The 14946-nt window shown below is 32.2% G+C and overlaps 1 protein-coding gene across 8 annotated transcripts in view; it reads right to left on the bottom strand.

Annotated features, from left to right (window-relative positions):
* Nucleotides 1–13034, bottom strand: part of OtopLa (proton channel otopetrin-like a) — a 44034-nt gene extending 31000 nt beyond the window's left edge. For 5 of the 8 annotated variants that reach the window (XM_089703715.1, XM_089703721.1, XM_089703720.1 and 2 more), the window contains exon 1: nt 12788–13034. The gene's annotated coding sequence lies outside the window, so the exon portion shown is untranslated. Of the gene's footprint in view, nt 1–1171; nt 1661–4248; nt 4544–12787 lie in introns of those variants that run through there. The other 3 variants (XM_089703725.1, XM_089703717.1, XM_089703716.1) reach the window with 3 other exon arrangements.
* Nucleotides 13035–14946: the final 1912 nt, after the last annotated feature.

Genomic DNA, 14946 nt, shown 5'->3' with positions numbered 1-14946 from the left:
CGAATACATTTTAACCTGAATGTTTACAGAGCAAATTGTATAGGCAATTCAGGACATAAATAAAACATAGCGGAATTTTTGTACGCCCGTGCTTTTCCAGACATGGTCATGAATACCTTAGTACTCTAAGTGATTTCAATGCCTGGTACAGCACCTCATTTCGTAAACAAATTAGATGCTGTCTGGCTTTAAGGCTGCTTATTATATAAGACGGTATATTGTAAGCAAAAAATCTGAAGCTGTTTCTAAGACTTTAGTTTTAAAAACGGAAAGATCTTAGGAAGTAATTGTATACTTTCTATATAACAATAGATCAGAAATAAATTGAAATTCTACATCGTCAGTCGGTTAATCGTTGATTACTTCCACTTATAAAGATACGCCCAGTTACGCCTTGTTTCCGACTTCGCTGAACGATTATCTACGGTACATTTTTCCCGATACAGATGTGATCTCATCAATTCACATTGAAATCTATTATATGTATTTCTGGGACATGACATATCCCTTGGCGTGATTTAGTTAGAACATACGGGGCGCAATCTAATTCTGTGGAAGACGCAATAAATGTACTCGTATGTGGGTCATAGTTCCTCATCCTAAATTTTATTTGTGTTTTGTGATATCATCGTAGAAAATGTTTCAAAAAATTTCACATTACATTCAAAGGATGTGAAATGTGCGATACATGGGGAAGATGTAGCTCAATGACATACAAAGGAACTATGGAAGTTGGAACGATGATGTCACCGAGAATTATTTATTTCTATATGAGGGGAATACTATAATACAAAATTTTGTCCACTTCGATAAACTTTAGCTATATTTTATCCAAGTTAAAAGCTTCTTATATCTTGTTAATATTTATAGAGTATGTATGTAAATACGGAATTATAATAATTGCTTGATAATTTTAAAAACACTATTTGATTATACGTAAAATAATTACAAAATTGCTTGACAATTTTATGCCGTTAGCATGTTGACACACTTATTACCTGCTTATTAGGGTTGTCTTTAAGATTACTTCCACAATCGAAGCGCACGAGGAAATTACGACGTTCGCGTCGGTTATCAGAGCGGATGTGGTGTTATCTCGGGGTGCAATCAGCGACTTTAGTGTTATAGGGTGAGGGTTGATTTTTGGTCGCAAGAAGAAAGGGTCACCAACCTTTTGACACTGAAATTCAGTCACGGTGGCCGTGTTTTCTGCGGTCGATTCGGAAAACGTGACGCCGCGTCGAGCGCGGCGTACGTCGTGCGCCAGGGCGCAAGCGTGGTGCTTATGTTTCGGCGCGCGACCACTTGCGCTCGCGGGCCGAGACTGGCGTACGGTTCGCGCGTTTTCCCTCCCGCGCTTTCCCTCAGCATGCGCACATCAAGCCTGCATTGTTCTGCAAATAGCGATGCGAGGGCTGGGCCACTATTCGAGCGTGCTCCTTTCAGCGGCCGATACTGGACTGTTGCTACTGGAGCACACCGGCCCGCTCAAAAAACCGTTTAACCTCGCTCGTTACACAATCTCCGTTGCTGAGTGCAATAGCGCATGCACGTATGTGTTAACTTCTCCATAAAGAATCAACACGTACCGCGGCGCTATGATGTTGTTTATCTATCATCTACCTACTTAACATTATCAAAACTAGTTTGATATTAACCGTTAAATTGTCGAATAGTCAAATCTAAATTTAGAATTTTATAAATATTATTTAATAACACTTTTATACAAGCTGTCCTTTTATTCTAGACATGGCTAGCGTAGCCAATAAAAACTGAACCTTATCTAGCGAAGTGTGTCGTATGTGACCCAGTTCGTAGTAGAACGTAATACGATGGAAACTGTCCCCGCAGCTATTTCAAGAACACATAAAGAGCGAAGCGGTTTACAGTGGGAGTATAAACAGCGATCCACATCAACTGTCGAATGTCGGTAAACAATATGTTTCTAAGTAAAACTGCCCCCATTGTGGCCTAATGCCTTCACTTCGGCACGCGAACATGTTACTCGATTGAAAGTTACATTTTAGGGCATTGTGGTAACGTTTATATTACTTCACTCACGAACTTCGTAATTTAATTGGGCTGTGTGATGGTAAATATATTAATAACCTATGTCACTGCTATGTACTCAATTAATTTAGATAGGTATCTATCAAATATCCTTAAGCTTTTAAAAAGCTTATTCTAATAATTAATGTAACGGAAAAATACCTTGGACACGCAAACAGTAACATTCCAACTAATATGATTTCATTTATTATCAAAAAACCAACTAACCTTCTCCGGCCAATCAGACATTGTTTTCTTAGTTGATCACCTCTCAGATAAAGTATATTACGTCAACAACTACAATTCAAAAGCACTCGCAAATTATTAACAAACTGTATAGTATTTCATAACCGATTAACAAAACGCGATTGACTTCCTATCATGTGGTCAGAGTGTTGGCGTTCCTCCAACCACTGCAATCATTGCATTGGCACTGGGTATCAACAGTCGCGGTTGAAATACTCAACTTGACCTTAGATATAAAAATACACGTTTTGCATAATGAGGCAATCAATGAATGAATACACGATACGGCGTAGAACATGATCATTTGTGTACATACATATTTATGTAGTAATCTTTATGTATGTGTAGTTGCAGCTATTTTATCGCAGTACTTCGTTCATGACAAAATAAAACATTGTGCTCTACATTTAAGTAAGTCTGAAACAAGAGTCTTACTATGAGCAACACATAAAAGTTTATTCAAATTATCAATGTGGGTTTGACCGTAATCAGAACTCTTTTCTATACTCCATAATCTCCTTTCATTTATTTTCTTTCTTTTCATTCATGTAGAGTTGCAGAAACATGTCTGTAGTATTATTTTAAGTAATTCATAAATTTAATTTTATACAGCACTTAAGAATTTCAATTGATAAACGGTTATAAATTTCTTCAAAATTATATATTTATAAAGCATTTGAATGCTATAAAACTAAAATATCTGACTCATGAATATGTCTTGATAGCAGGACATACCGTTTAGCAGTTTTAGCGACCGTGCCAAAGGAGCATTACTGTTACAAATTGTTCGCAAGCTTTGCTATACTTACAGCACATAAATCACGATATCATCAATCCCTGAAGGAGCGAAGCTAAACAACATTTGGTGGAATTTTAAAGGAAATTCGTTCGTTGTCTACATTATCTTTGAGCAGCTGGTGAACGTGTACTAGTAAAACGAGTAAACGAAACCTAAGCTTTTAACGAAATTGAAATAAACTGTCCAAGTCATGTCGCTGTAAATTTAAGGTTAAAATCTATATTATATATATGTATTTTTTAATACAAACTAGTTATTACAGAGCCTTTTGCAGTAACGTATCTGAATGAATATTGTTTAGGCTAGAACAAGGAGGATACTTCTAGCAGCCCAATTGCCCGATGCCATTCATTGTATTATCGAGATATGAATTTTAATTAAGCGTACGTGTCAATATTTCATAATTTGATTCATTCATTTTAATATACCTAATCAAAATCTTCTTACCGTTTTCAAGTTAATTATAATAAGCTTTACTGATATAAAATTATTTTAGATTATATGACCAAAAATTGTTATATAAAGACATTATATAAATATATATTATGTACTAATTACATATAACTTATAACATTTCAACTGAAAGTTTAATTACACATTTATTTAAATTTTAAACGATAATTAAAAGCTCGCGCAAAAGCTCATACAGCTACTCAATATGATAGATATACCTATTCATTTTTATAAATTCATTGATATCGGAAAGTTTTTAATATAATTAATATATAAAAAACCTCTCTCTAAGGGCTGATTTTTCAATCCTTGGATAAAACTTATTCGTCGAATAATGTATAAAACTACCATTTTAAAAACGTATTCTAATTGTCCGTATTTGACAGTTTAGGTACGTGACATTTTAATATTATCGTGTAATAATTTATTGGACTGATAAGTTTTAACCAAGCATTGAAAAATCGGCCCTAAAAATAGCTAATCTCTAGTAATAGTTTAATATTGGTATAATTAATCATCTTTTTATTTTTAATAGTTAGCCGGAGAAAATAATTTTCTTGAAAACTAAATAGTTAGGTAATCATAGGTACTAACAAACGTAATATTAACAAAATATATCAAACGGAAACTAGGTATTTCTTCAATATAATATTATAAATAACTGTACATCAATACGATAAAATGAATAACAACAAACTTACATTATTGCAAACACCGCCAATTCGTTTCCAATGGAATTCTACAAATTTTCTTCACACCACCATAAACAATATTCTATAAACATTCTAAACTATATTGGTTACACAAACAAATCGCAACATTGTTCAAACATATAGGAAGAACTTAGAACACGTTCGATTCGTACCGGCCCATGTTTGTAAAGCTTACAAACTAAATGATGTTTTTGTTTGAGTGAGAGAGATAGACAACTTTCGGCTGACGTCGGTTCCTTCCGGGTACAGTCGCGTACTCATGTAAGCATAGCGTGGATTTAGCTTAGCGAAGCTTCAACTTGGCTACGAACTATTTGTATCGGATTACTTTGGCTTATGTTAAGACTATTTGGAGTTTCTCATTTTCCACGTGAATGTATTGTATGTGTACGACATTTCAAGTTTCAGCTATTTTATTTATTATGTTTGGCTTAAATATTTAACCGAATAAAATACTAATTAATCTCGAAATAAAACACAGAAAATTCAACTGAGCAAATAAGTTCATTCTCAACAAAAATAAAGTTATAATTAAATCTTAATTACGTGTTAAAAAGACATCCATAATAGCCTGTCGGTAAACTAATGGCTGTAGAAAACAGATGGGGAGAGCGCGGGGTAAAAGCTGTCCTATAGTGCTGTACCTAATGGCTTTATGTCATACGCCAGGAAATGAATAGTCACAGAGCATGATGTGAAAGAAATCTCGTATGATTCTCACCATATTACACACTTGTAACGTCTCTTTTGTTTTCTCCTCTTTTTAACGAGTGAAATGAACATTCTGACTGTAGTTTACACGTGCGTATACGTTTCTATTTTGATTATTTTTTTGTATCCTTATCGGGTTTGCTAGAAATATTAAACATCTATTTCATTAGTTAAGAGTTAACTAATTAAAAAAAATCGTAATATAAAAAGTTGAGTCCTCAGAAATCAAAATATGAAGCTTTCGTTAAACACTCTTTTCACGCACACTAAACGAGTACATACGATAAAAATCGTAAAATAACATCCAAATATAGCATAATCGAGTAACTAAGAAGCTTTAAATCGGCGACGGATGGATCAGATATAACCAACGAAATGTTTATCTTTGTGAAATGGCTCACAAACACGTTTCCTTCCATTATACTCATGAAATGTACATTATCTCTTGGCTAACGATTCTTTGGTTCTGGGAATATAGCTTACCCATTGACCGACGTCGGCAGATAAACAAACAAACTGAGACATAAGTGCATAACTAGACAAGACTATCATAACAGTAAGTATAGCTACGTGATATCTCTTTATACTATGGTAGCTATGTGAATATGAAATGCGTGGATTTTGCATTCATAAGACGTTGTGAATGAAAATATGTCAATGGTAGCGTTTGTAGATCAACTTGGTTTTTATTGTGGTTTTATGCTCATTCATGAGAATTAATGGTATGATATTATAATAATGCAATACGCAATAATAAGTTAATATATAATTTTTTGTTAGATAAGAAGTTCACATTGGTATGTGTGACTTGCAAGCTTTAGATTTCAAAAGACCTCTTTATTTTTAATTTATTTTCATTCATAATCTCCATAACTATCTATTGCTTTTGATTAACTATCGCGAGACAGTTACACGCTTCGGACACTTATCAACCAATTGCCCTTTTAGTATTGTGAAACCATCGATATACAGTATTGAGTCTCGAAATATCTATACTGTTAAATTCTCTGATATAATAAAGATTAAAGTGAATCTCTTTTAGTAAAAAAAAAACAACAAATAATGTGTTTTTATTAAATAAAGGTACCTAACATTTTTCTGTCAGGTACCTTTATTTAATGTTTAGATTTATTAATATCTATCTCGTTGCTATCGACAAGGCAGAAAGCTCTTCATATAATCCATACGCACTTTGGTCCAAAAACTAAATCAAATACGAAAGAATAGATCTCCAATACATCGTTGGTCGTTAACATAACACTACAAAGCATTATGTTCATCCTAAATCATGTAAACCAATACTACGACATGTCGAATGTAGTCCGGAAATAAGTTCAACGGCCGCTTTATATAATCATATGCAACTTGACTGTAAAGTGTAACGTCGATAACATCTTTCATTTAAAGAATATCCATCACGATAATTATAATGTACATACATTGTACGTGTTATATTATTAAGCCGTAATACACGGATGGTTGTTACTTGTTACACCTCGATTCTTTATAATGATTTACTTGTAGGTACTACGGTGAAAGTCTATTTAGCACCTAGAATTACTTACAGCTACATCTGAAACTCAATATGCAACAAAAGCGTACAGAAATTATCTCTTTCGTTAGTCCGTATTCTCGACATTTATAACAATTGAACCCAACAAGAAGAAAGGATTAAGGGGGCGCATAAAGCAAAATAACCAATCTTCTATTAGATGATACGTGTAATATGCAAGACCAAATCTAAAAAATAAAATATATATCAAACTAGATGATATGTTCAACGATTCTGTTTAATCAAAAACATAAAATATTAAAATTTACTCGATAAAAAAAAATCACCAAGTTAGCTCTAATTTTCACACTTAAATTACGTTTTCTACTTGACATGGTAATACTTATTATGATTTTTTTTTCATAAACAATTATATTAAAACATTTGCAAGATATTTGTCAGAGCATTTTGTGTAATTACTTTTAGTTTTGGTTTTATCTGCGATAAACCACTTTTGGCGCTCTTTTTTTCTCGAGATAAACGTTTGGTTTTGTCACGATAAAAGTGGTTTATCGCAGATAAAACCAAAACTAAAAGTAATTACACAAAATGCTCTGACAAATATCTTGCAAATGTTTTAATATAATTGTTTATGAAAAAAAAAATCATAATAAGTATTACCATGTCAAGTAGAAAACGTAAAAGTGTGAAAATTAGAGCTAACTTGGTGATTTTTTTTTATCGAGTAAATTTTAATATTTTATGTTTTTGATTAAACAGAATCGTTGAACATATCATCTAGTTTGATATATATTTTATTTTTTAGATTTGGTCTTGCATATTACACGTATCATCTAATAGAAGATTGGTTATTTTGCTTTATGCGCCCCCTTAAATGACGTCATAGTCCTTCAATCTATTGTCAATGCAACTTATTATGCAACGAAGCAAAGTCACGCCCCTAACGGAAATTGCTAAGAAAAGCAATCCGCCCACGGCATACATACCATTCACCTGTCTAACATGTAGGCTGTAAAAGAAATTCGAGTACACATCAATATATTTATTGCTCTTATTATAATGTTTTATTTACATGTATAAAGATGTAGATTGTAGGCGTTTGAGCAAATAAATATCAATGACATACACAAACATTCCCATATATCGTAGTTAAGCATCCTAAAGCCGAATTTTGTTATTCAATCCATTGTCATCTATTTATATAAAAATGACATGCGTTTTCCTTGGTCACGGCATCACGCGTTCCGGGTAGACCGATTTCGATAATTCTTTTTTTTATTATATTCCTTGAAGTTCGAGGATGGTTCTTATGTAGAGAAAACGTAAATATGTACCACGGGCGAAGCCGGGGCGGACCGCTAGTACATTTATAAATTTTGTTATATTATAAGCCAAGTCACATTTTATTTTTACTTGTAGATAAGGTAAATAAATGCAAATTATAGAGCTAATGGAATAGTTATAACTAAGAATAATTCAACGTAGCAACAAAATTTACGAAGTTTTGATAATATCAAACGAAACGACAACCTTTGCACAAAAATGTTGTTCAAGGTGATATTTCAAGTATTCGTATTATTACAAACATTTTTAATTCTCCCAAACAGTTGCATAAGCTTTACAAAAAATAATAAATGACCTTCACCTTGTTCATGCGATTAGCGAATCTATGACATGGTTAAGGCGTTAATAGGGGCTAGCGACCTTGACGACGATTTACAAGGCGGGATCGGGGGACCGGCGCGAATCTACCGTAGTAAAAGTACGTATAAAAATTATTTAAAATGATATTTGGGTATGGAATCAAAATTTAAAACAACCATGCCCTGTGTTTCAATTTCATAAACACACTGTAAAAATACTACAATAATTGACGTTATATTGACTTAGCGTTTTGGTTTAAAGTCCAAAAATCTACCTCAGTTCATGATTTTTTTCCAAAAAACCTGATTGTAAAATATACAAATTAAAACAACCATGCCCTTTATCATATTCGAAACTTTAATATTCATTTTTTTTAGATATGTACATTAAGAATCTAAGAAGAAAAACGGTTATAACTAGAGTTAATTTTCGGTATTAAAAGGTCATTCTACCCGATTCACGCCTTAAATAAGCGTCAATATTTCATGCAGTTTTTGCGTAATGATTGCTAAAACAATGGCTAGGAATCAAGTGTACAAAGGAGTCGCGTATAGTAGTACCACAAATGATATAATACTATACTAGGTAATACTAAATGCGTGGGGTGGCGCCCCTGTGGGGTGAACGTCCTCACCAAAACAAACCCTCGTGCCACCTGTAGGCGAATAATTACGATCAATACTGACGCCGGCGTGGTCATCAAAGCTGCCCTCTCAAATTGCAAATTCTGATAAAAAATTCTATAGCTTCTATTCCGATAAAAGTGGACGACTCATAAGAGCCATTGATCCGAAACGCTAAGTATCCTCTTTCATCGAGAGAGTATTAATTCGACTTTCTTTTAAGGTGGAAATTTTAATTTATCTCTTTCTTAACGAGCTTTCGGCACATATCCTTTTATAGATTAAAAAAAGTTTGGCAGGTAAAACAACCTTATACACAGCAAAAGTACGTGCATTACAAATATTAAAATATTACAATGCAAGATATTTTTCATCACTAAAGTTTAATAGCTGAGATTTACCAACGCGGGCTCCCACTCACGAAATATTCGTCCCGACATAAAACTGCACTCAAACTCAGCCATTTCATGCAAAAACGGTACCGAGCGTCAAAAGCTCTGTTTTTATACGACAACCAAAAGAACAATGCATTTTAACTGCCGGGTATACTGCTAGCAATGGACCCGTATAAACTAATTTTATAATGAAATGAACATGTAAATGCTATGACAAAGTTTTACAATATTCTTCTTAACATTTGCTAATTAAAATAAATATAGGTCGACCTTGTCACTATTCTCGAAAACATCAGAACATTTGTTCCAACTCAATCATTAGTAATTAAACTCTTGAATATTCCACCACACATATCGAATACATAAATCAGCGCTTCTTCGTTGTTTTAATAAAAACAAAACAGATATTTCTCAAGAGAACCCTTCAGGGGCTGATTAATTAGACAGCTCTGATAGTTACGGCGCATGAGCCAACACTAAAAACATGGGGGAGATGCAAATAAATAAAAATATTTTCAATCTTCGTGTGTTGCAATAAGGTCTACTTTGTTTAATTACTTTTAAATTCAATGCTTCCAAATTTGTGCATTGCATACGATTTTGAGCACTTCCCCTTTTAATTGCAATGGTAGTTACGGCTATATTTTCCGGTTATAAATACATATATGATGGAGTCGTTAATGAAAGAGGAAGTATTTGTATACGTACCTTAACTATAGATGAACTAATCTAGATATATTTTATTTAATGATTACGAACAACATGCGCGAAATTAAAACAAAAAATGGAAGTATTATAATATTTTGTAATAAATCGAACAAAACATTGTACTTTACTGGCAACAGACGGCGGATAACAACTGTTCAACAACAGGTTTTTGAAGAACCTAAAAATTTAAAGCTTTAAAATAAATAGGTATTGTAAAGTCTGGGTGAGATTTTTTTACAAAAGGCAAATATATTTTTGTTGTACTATCTATTAAAATGATGCTGTAACTCTAACATTGTAATATTATATTGATGGTCTGTCTAGTTTTTTTACGTTCTACCAAAAGGTAATAAAATAGTTTATTAGGCGTTTTCGTACTGCGTATTTCATCTCATAGAGCCTATTGTATAAGTAGTCTTTAAAATGTATTAATTTTTCTCGTTTTCTCTTATTTTGACCGATTAGAGCTTTGTTAGAGCAATGTTTTATCTACTTATTTGGCATTTATTGATAAAATGTTCCTACAAATACTTCTCATTATAAACTAGAATCTCTTACAAATATTTTCGTATACTCCAATCCAACCCTGAATGTAGTGAACGTAATATTATAATGTTTATTATGTCACAGACAAGCCTTGAACCCGGCGAGGTGAACAAAACGCAATATTGCCAAACCCGTCAAGGCTACTTTTACGGTTAATAATATTGTAGTTTTTGCAACATTAATTCCTATACTAACAAAAAATTGTAATTTTCCTGAATTCATATTTTGATTTTAATATTCTGCATTTTGTAAGGCGTCGTGTTTTGTTTTTGTTAGTAGCGTAGGAGTCTTATTAGGAGTTGGTATTAGTCTAATTAGTCTAATCTGTCCAATTATTATTATAATAATATGTATATCAAAAAACTGTAAATTATTAAGTAGAACCACAAAAATGATAAGTATGTTACAAAATAGTTCTACTACCTATAGTTTTATTTTTTTAAAACGTCTTAATGGTTAGTCGTTTTGTCGAATGTGTACACAAATATTCATGCAAACATAAATAACTAATGTCATCCCTATACTCAATATACATTACACAATCGACTTAAACAACAATAATATCCAAAATTATAATTTCATCACCACATATGCAGTCATATGTACAACATAATATGATGCAAGACTATGTTGAAAAACAATGGTGTTCATGGGTCTGATGTCAACTTACAAGAAAATCGTTTTAACTGTGGGAACCCGGTTGACAATTAGCTGAGCTTGACTTACCAAGACCTTGAAATCAGAACAATGAGGTTTACGTCTTCACGATTTATGCGCAAGTCAATTTAAGCAAGAAACAATCTGTAAAAATTGCATGTTTGTGCATATTTGTAGCCCATTGTTTGAAGTCGAAAAGTATTTGTTTAAACAATTGCATAGTGAGTTTTCCAATTTTAAAAAGCTTTTAGAATTACCTAAGTACTTCCAGACATTTCAAAACTTACAAAATAAACTACCTATGAACATTTTTTACTCGAACAATAAAACAAAAAGGTGCTAGGTAGATACATATACATATTTAAAACGCGATGTTATTAGACTCAAAAATTACCGAATCTATTTATTTGATAAAGCTTAATAGTAGATACAAGATATCTATCCATTTATACATATCTATTAAAGTGAGTAAAGAGTAATTGTAAATTATTAAAACTATGACTCTACATTTTCTGACATTAGGTATTTTAATTGTTTGATAAGTCCAAAATAAATGCAAAATAATTATTATAAAAGTATGAAAATTTACGAGTGATTCAGCGGATTTACTAAAATTAAATTAGGCGTAGGTACCTCCATAAAATATTTTATTAGGTTACATATATTTTCTCATTCGGTTAACACGTACATTTTATAAGGTTTTAAAAGCTTAATTTCACCTTCTGGCTTCCTAGAAACGTGACACAGATAAAATTTCTTCACCCTCAAGATTATCATATTCAATATTCATTATAGATATATTGTACTACATGCATTTTTGCTTGAAAAGAGGTCAAAACTGGAGCGTTATTGGATATTAAGAAATATGTCACATTCTAATAAGCAAATCCTATTAGTAGAGCGGAACAGTTTTCTTCACTTAGGTCATTCTTTATAGCAAAAACTATTATTAATATAGGTATACATAAATAAATATACTTAAATTCATAAAAATAAATCAAGACAATTCAGAAAAGTAAATAAGTACGATAAATAGAGACGCTACTAACGCTACATTTTGAGACGAGAGATTGAGACGCTACATTTTCGTCTCACTTAAAATTGAAATAACTAAGTGTAAATGACAGAATAGTGTTAAATATTTTTAACATATATGTACTTAGATAATAGTCATGCTTAGAACTAAATGAGCGTAACCTAAGGTCGCTATAAAGTAGGTACTATCAATAATTGATAAACAAAACGTCTTTAGACCTTAACAATCATACCCATGTGTATTGTTATGTATTGTTCGAAGAACTATATAATAGAACTAATTTAAATCTTAATTACTAATAGGTATATCCTAACAGTTTATTATATCTACATAGGTATAGGTATTTATATTATTTGTGGTAGGATTTATCTAGTACATCGACCGTCTGTGGACATATATATATGCATGGTATTCGATAGAGTTTTTTTCAATAAACTTTAAATAAAATGTAGAGATAAAATATAGTCTTACAGGTATCATAAACACTTTTATGACCTTCAATACCTACTTCAGAAAATAAATAACCATATTATGTTCTCGTAATATTTGCAATTCTATGTTTTGAATACGTACCGACTTTTTAGTAGAAAAATGTGGTTAACCGTTAAACCAGTTGTCTCTATGATTACCATATAACCTAAAGTATTTTCTAAAAACGTTTAAATAAAATAAAGATCAATTGAACAATACTTACGTTTTCATTTTCCCGACGCGAATATCACTATTGGAAAAGTTTCATTGTTTTCGTTCGAAGTTTATAGCGCGCACTCACAAACACTTCGTCCCAAGCGTTCACAAATATATCACACTGTTAAGCCAATTTCATCGAAACCGAAAGTGACCGTGTATAAATTGTCCTTATTTCGATTAATATGCGCGTATAAATATGTAAGCGAACGCGCGATCAACACCAAAGCTCGACGCAAACTCGCGGCGCGCCCGCGTTGATTCGTAGTATACAGTCATAACTACTAACTACGGGTCTTTTGTGCCATGGAAGCCAGACACGCGATCCCCCTCATATCTAAAGCTATACATTTTTCTTCATTTCCTTATTGATTTTTGGTAACGAGTCATAAAATTCATATTATGCGGTGCGGCTTTCAAATTAAAAGTTTGAACAAAAGATGCATTAGTTGATGCTTATCTGAAAAGATGTAAGTTCTATTGTGGGCAGCGATGTTTCTTTACCATTGTCTACGTGGGTTGATATAGAATTTTGATCGAAATGTTATGTAGGCAGTAATTTATATTCTATCGCTTCAGTTTGTCAATATCACGCGTACCGTTATGCGGGTTCCATTAGTGAAAGGCCGAAGCCAGTCAATGGACGTAATTAAGTTAATTTTTGTTTACCGACTCGCTCGTAAAGCTAATCTTTTAATGTTTTTAAATTTCAAAGTCACCGTATAAGATAAAAGTGATCCGAATAAAAGTTGTAAAAACTATTAAACGAAACGTTTACCTGCGTTTTATCTCATAATAGATCTAACGTGAACCGAGTTTATAGGCGTTATGTGCGTTTAGAATACAAAAGTTTTGACGCTGGTGAAACGTACGTGGTCGGTGGTATAAAAATATATTATTTATTTGCAAACATAAAATGTTATACCGTTTATTTATAAAGTAACTGTAAGCTATGTTAATAGTTATAATTACTTATTAAAAATGAAACTTTTAATTATGCGATTGCATCTGCTCTCTAGGCGCCATTTCTTTAAAAATACTACCTATTTAGAACGCAACCCAGAAATGAAGCGGAGAAAGTAACGGATCCATATTATTTTCTCGTTATGAGTAAATTATCTTTAATTAGATTTTTATTGTTGTAAATATTAGAGCTCATGACTTGGAATATTTTTTTCGAAAAGCGAATTATTAGTCCATGTATACTGCAGTCTGTATACACTTTAATCGTTTATCGAGTGCGTTTAATAATTACGGTAGCCATTCAATTAAATTTCATGTACAGTGAGTATTTTTATCTGTCGTTTTTAATTTGTAAGAAGAAAGACAAATTGTCTCTACTTCTATGATAATTGAAAAAGTTGTCACGATTATCTTTCATATTTTAATGTTTAAAAGAAATTATATTTTAGAAACTACTCTACCTGTATATCGCGATATGTTTTTATCAAACTATAAAATGAACAACTACACATACAAACGCAACATTAATAGACTTATTAGAGACAGACATAGAATCGACTTAGACTAACCACAAAAAGATAGACATACCTTTGACAGATGTTCCACGCGTGTCTAGACTCACCACAGTAACGGGATTTGTAATTAAGTATGTATTAAATAGAGCTATGTAATTGTATCTAAACAAGCTTTAAAATACATGTAGATTATAACATCTCTTTTAATAATACTATGTATATAGTGGAAGTTAAATCATTGCTAAAAATCGTGAAAAAAAACTTTTTTAAGCATTTGCCTATACCATAGTTTACCACCTTTTGACTCATATACGAATGCACAAAAAATATGACACCAAATACTCGAAAAATAAAAAGGTAGAGTCCTATACAACTTATTATACCAATTCCGCTCTAATAAGAGTCAAATACAGCAAAATAACGAACAAGAGGGATAGGCAAAGCTATGATTAGGGAGAGGGTGCAAAATTGGAATATGAGGGTATGCGGGGAGATGCACCGTGATTACACTAAGATGTACGAAAATAGTTACAAAATAATATTCTAAATAAATGTTACTTACATAAAGAAAGTAAGTACGTACTATAATATAACTAATATAAGCTCTATTTTGGTTAAAAGCACGAGTCAATTCAGTATAATATTATAGAGACAACTCCAACATGATAATTTTTAATGGATTGGTTTA

The sequence above is a fragment of the Colias philodice genome, chromosome 15 (genome assembly GCF_061535455.1).
Source record: "Colias philodice isolate Cphi_HAF_F1 chromosome 15, ilColPhil1 Martin Lab GWU primary, whole genome shotgun sequence".
Lineage (NCBI taxonomy): Eukaryota > Metazoa > Arthropoda > Insecta > Lepidoptera > Pieridae > Colias > Colias philodice.
This window is presented reverse-complemented; position numbering and strand designations above follow the sequence as displayed.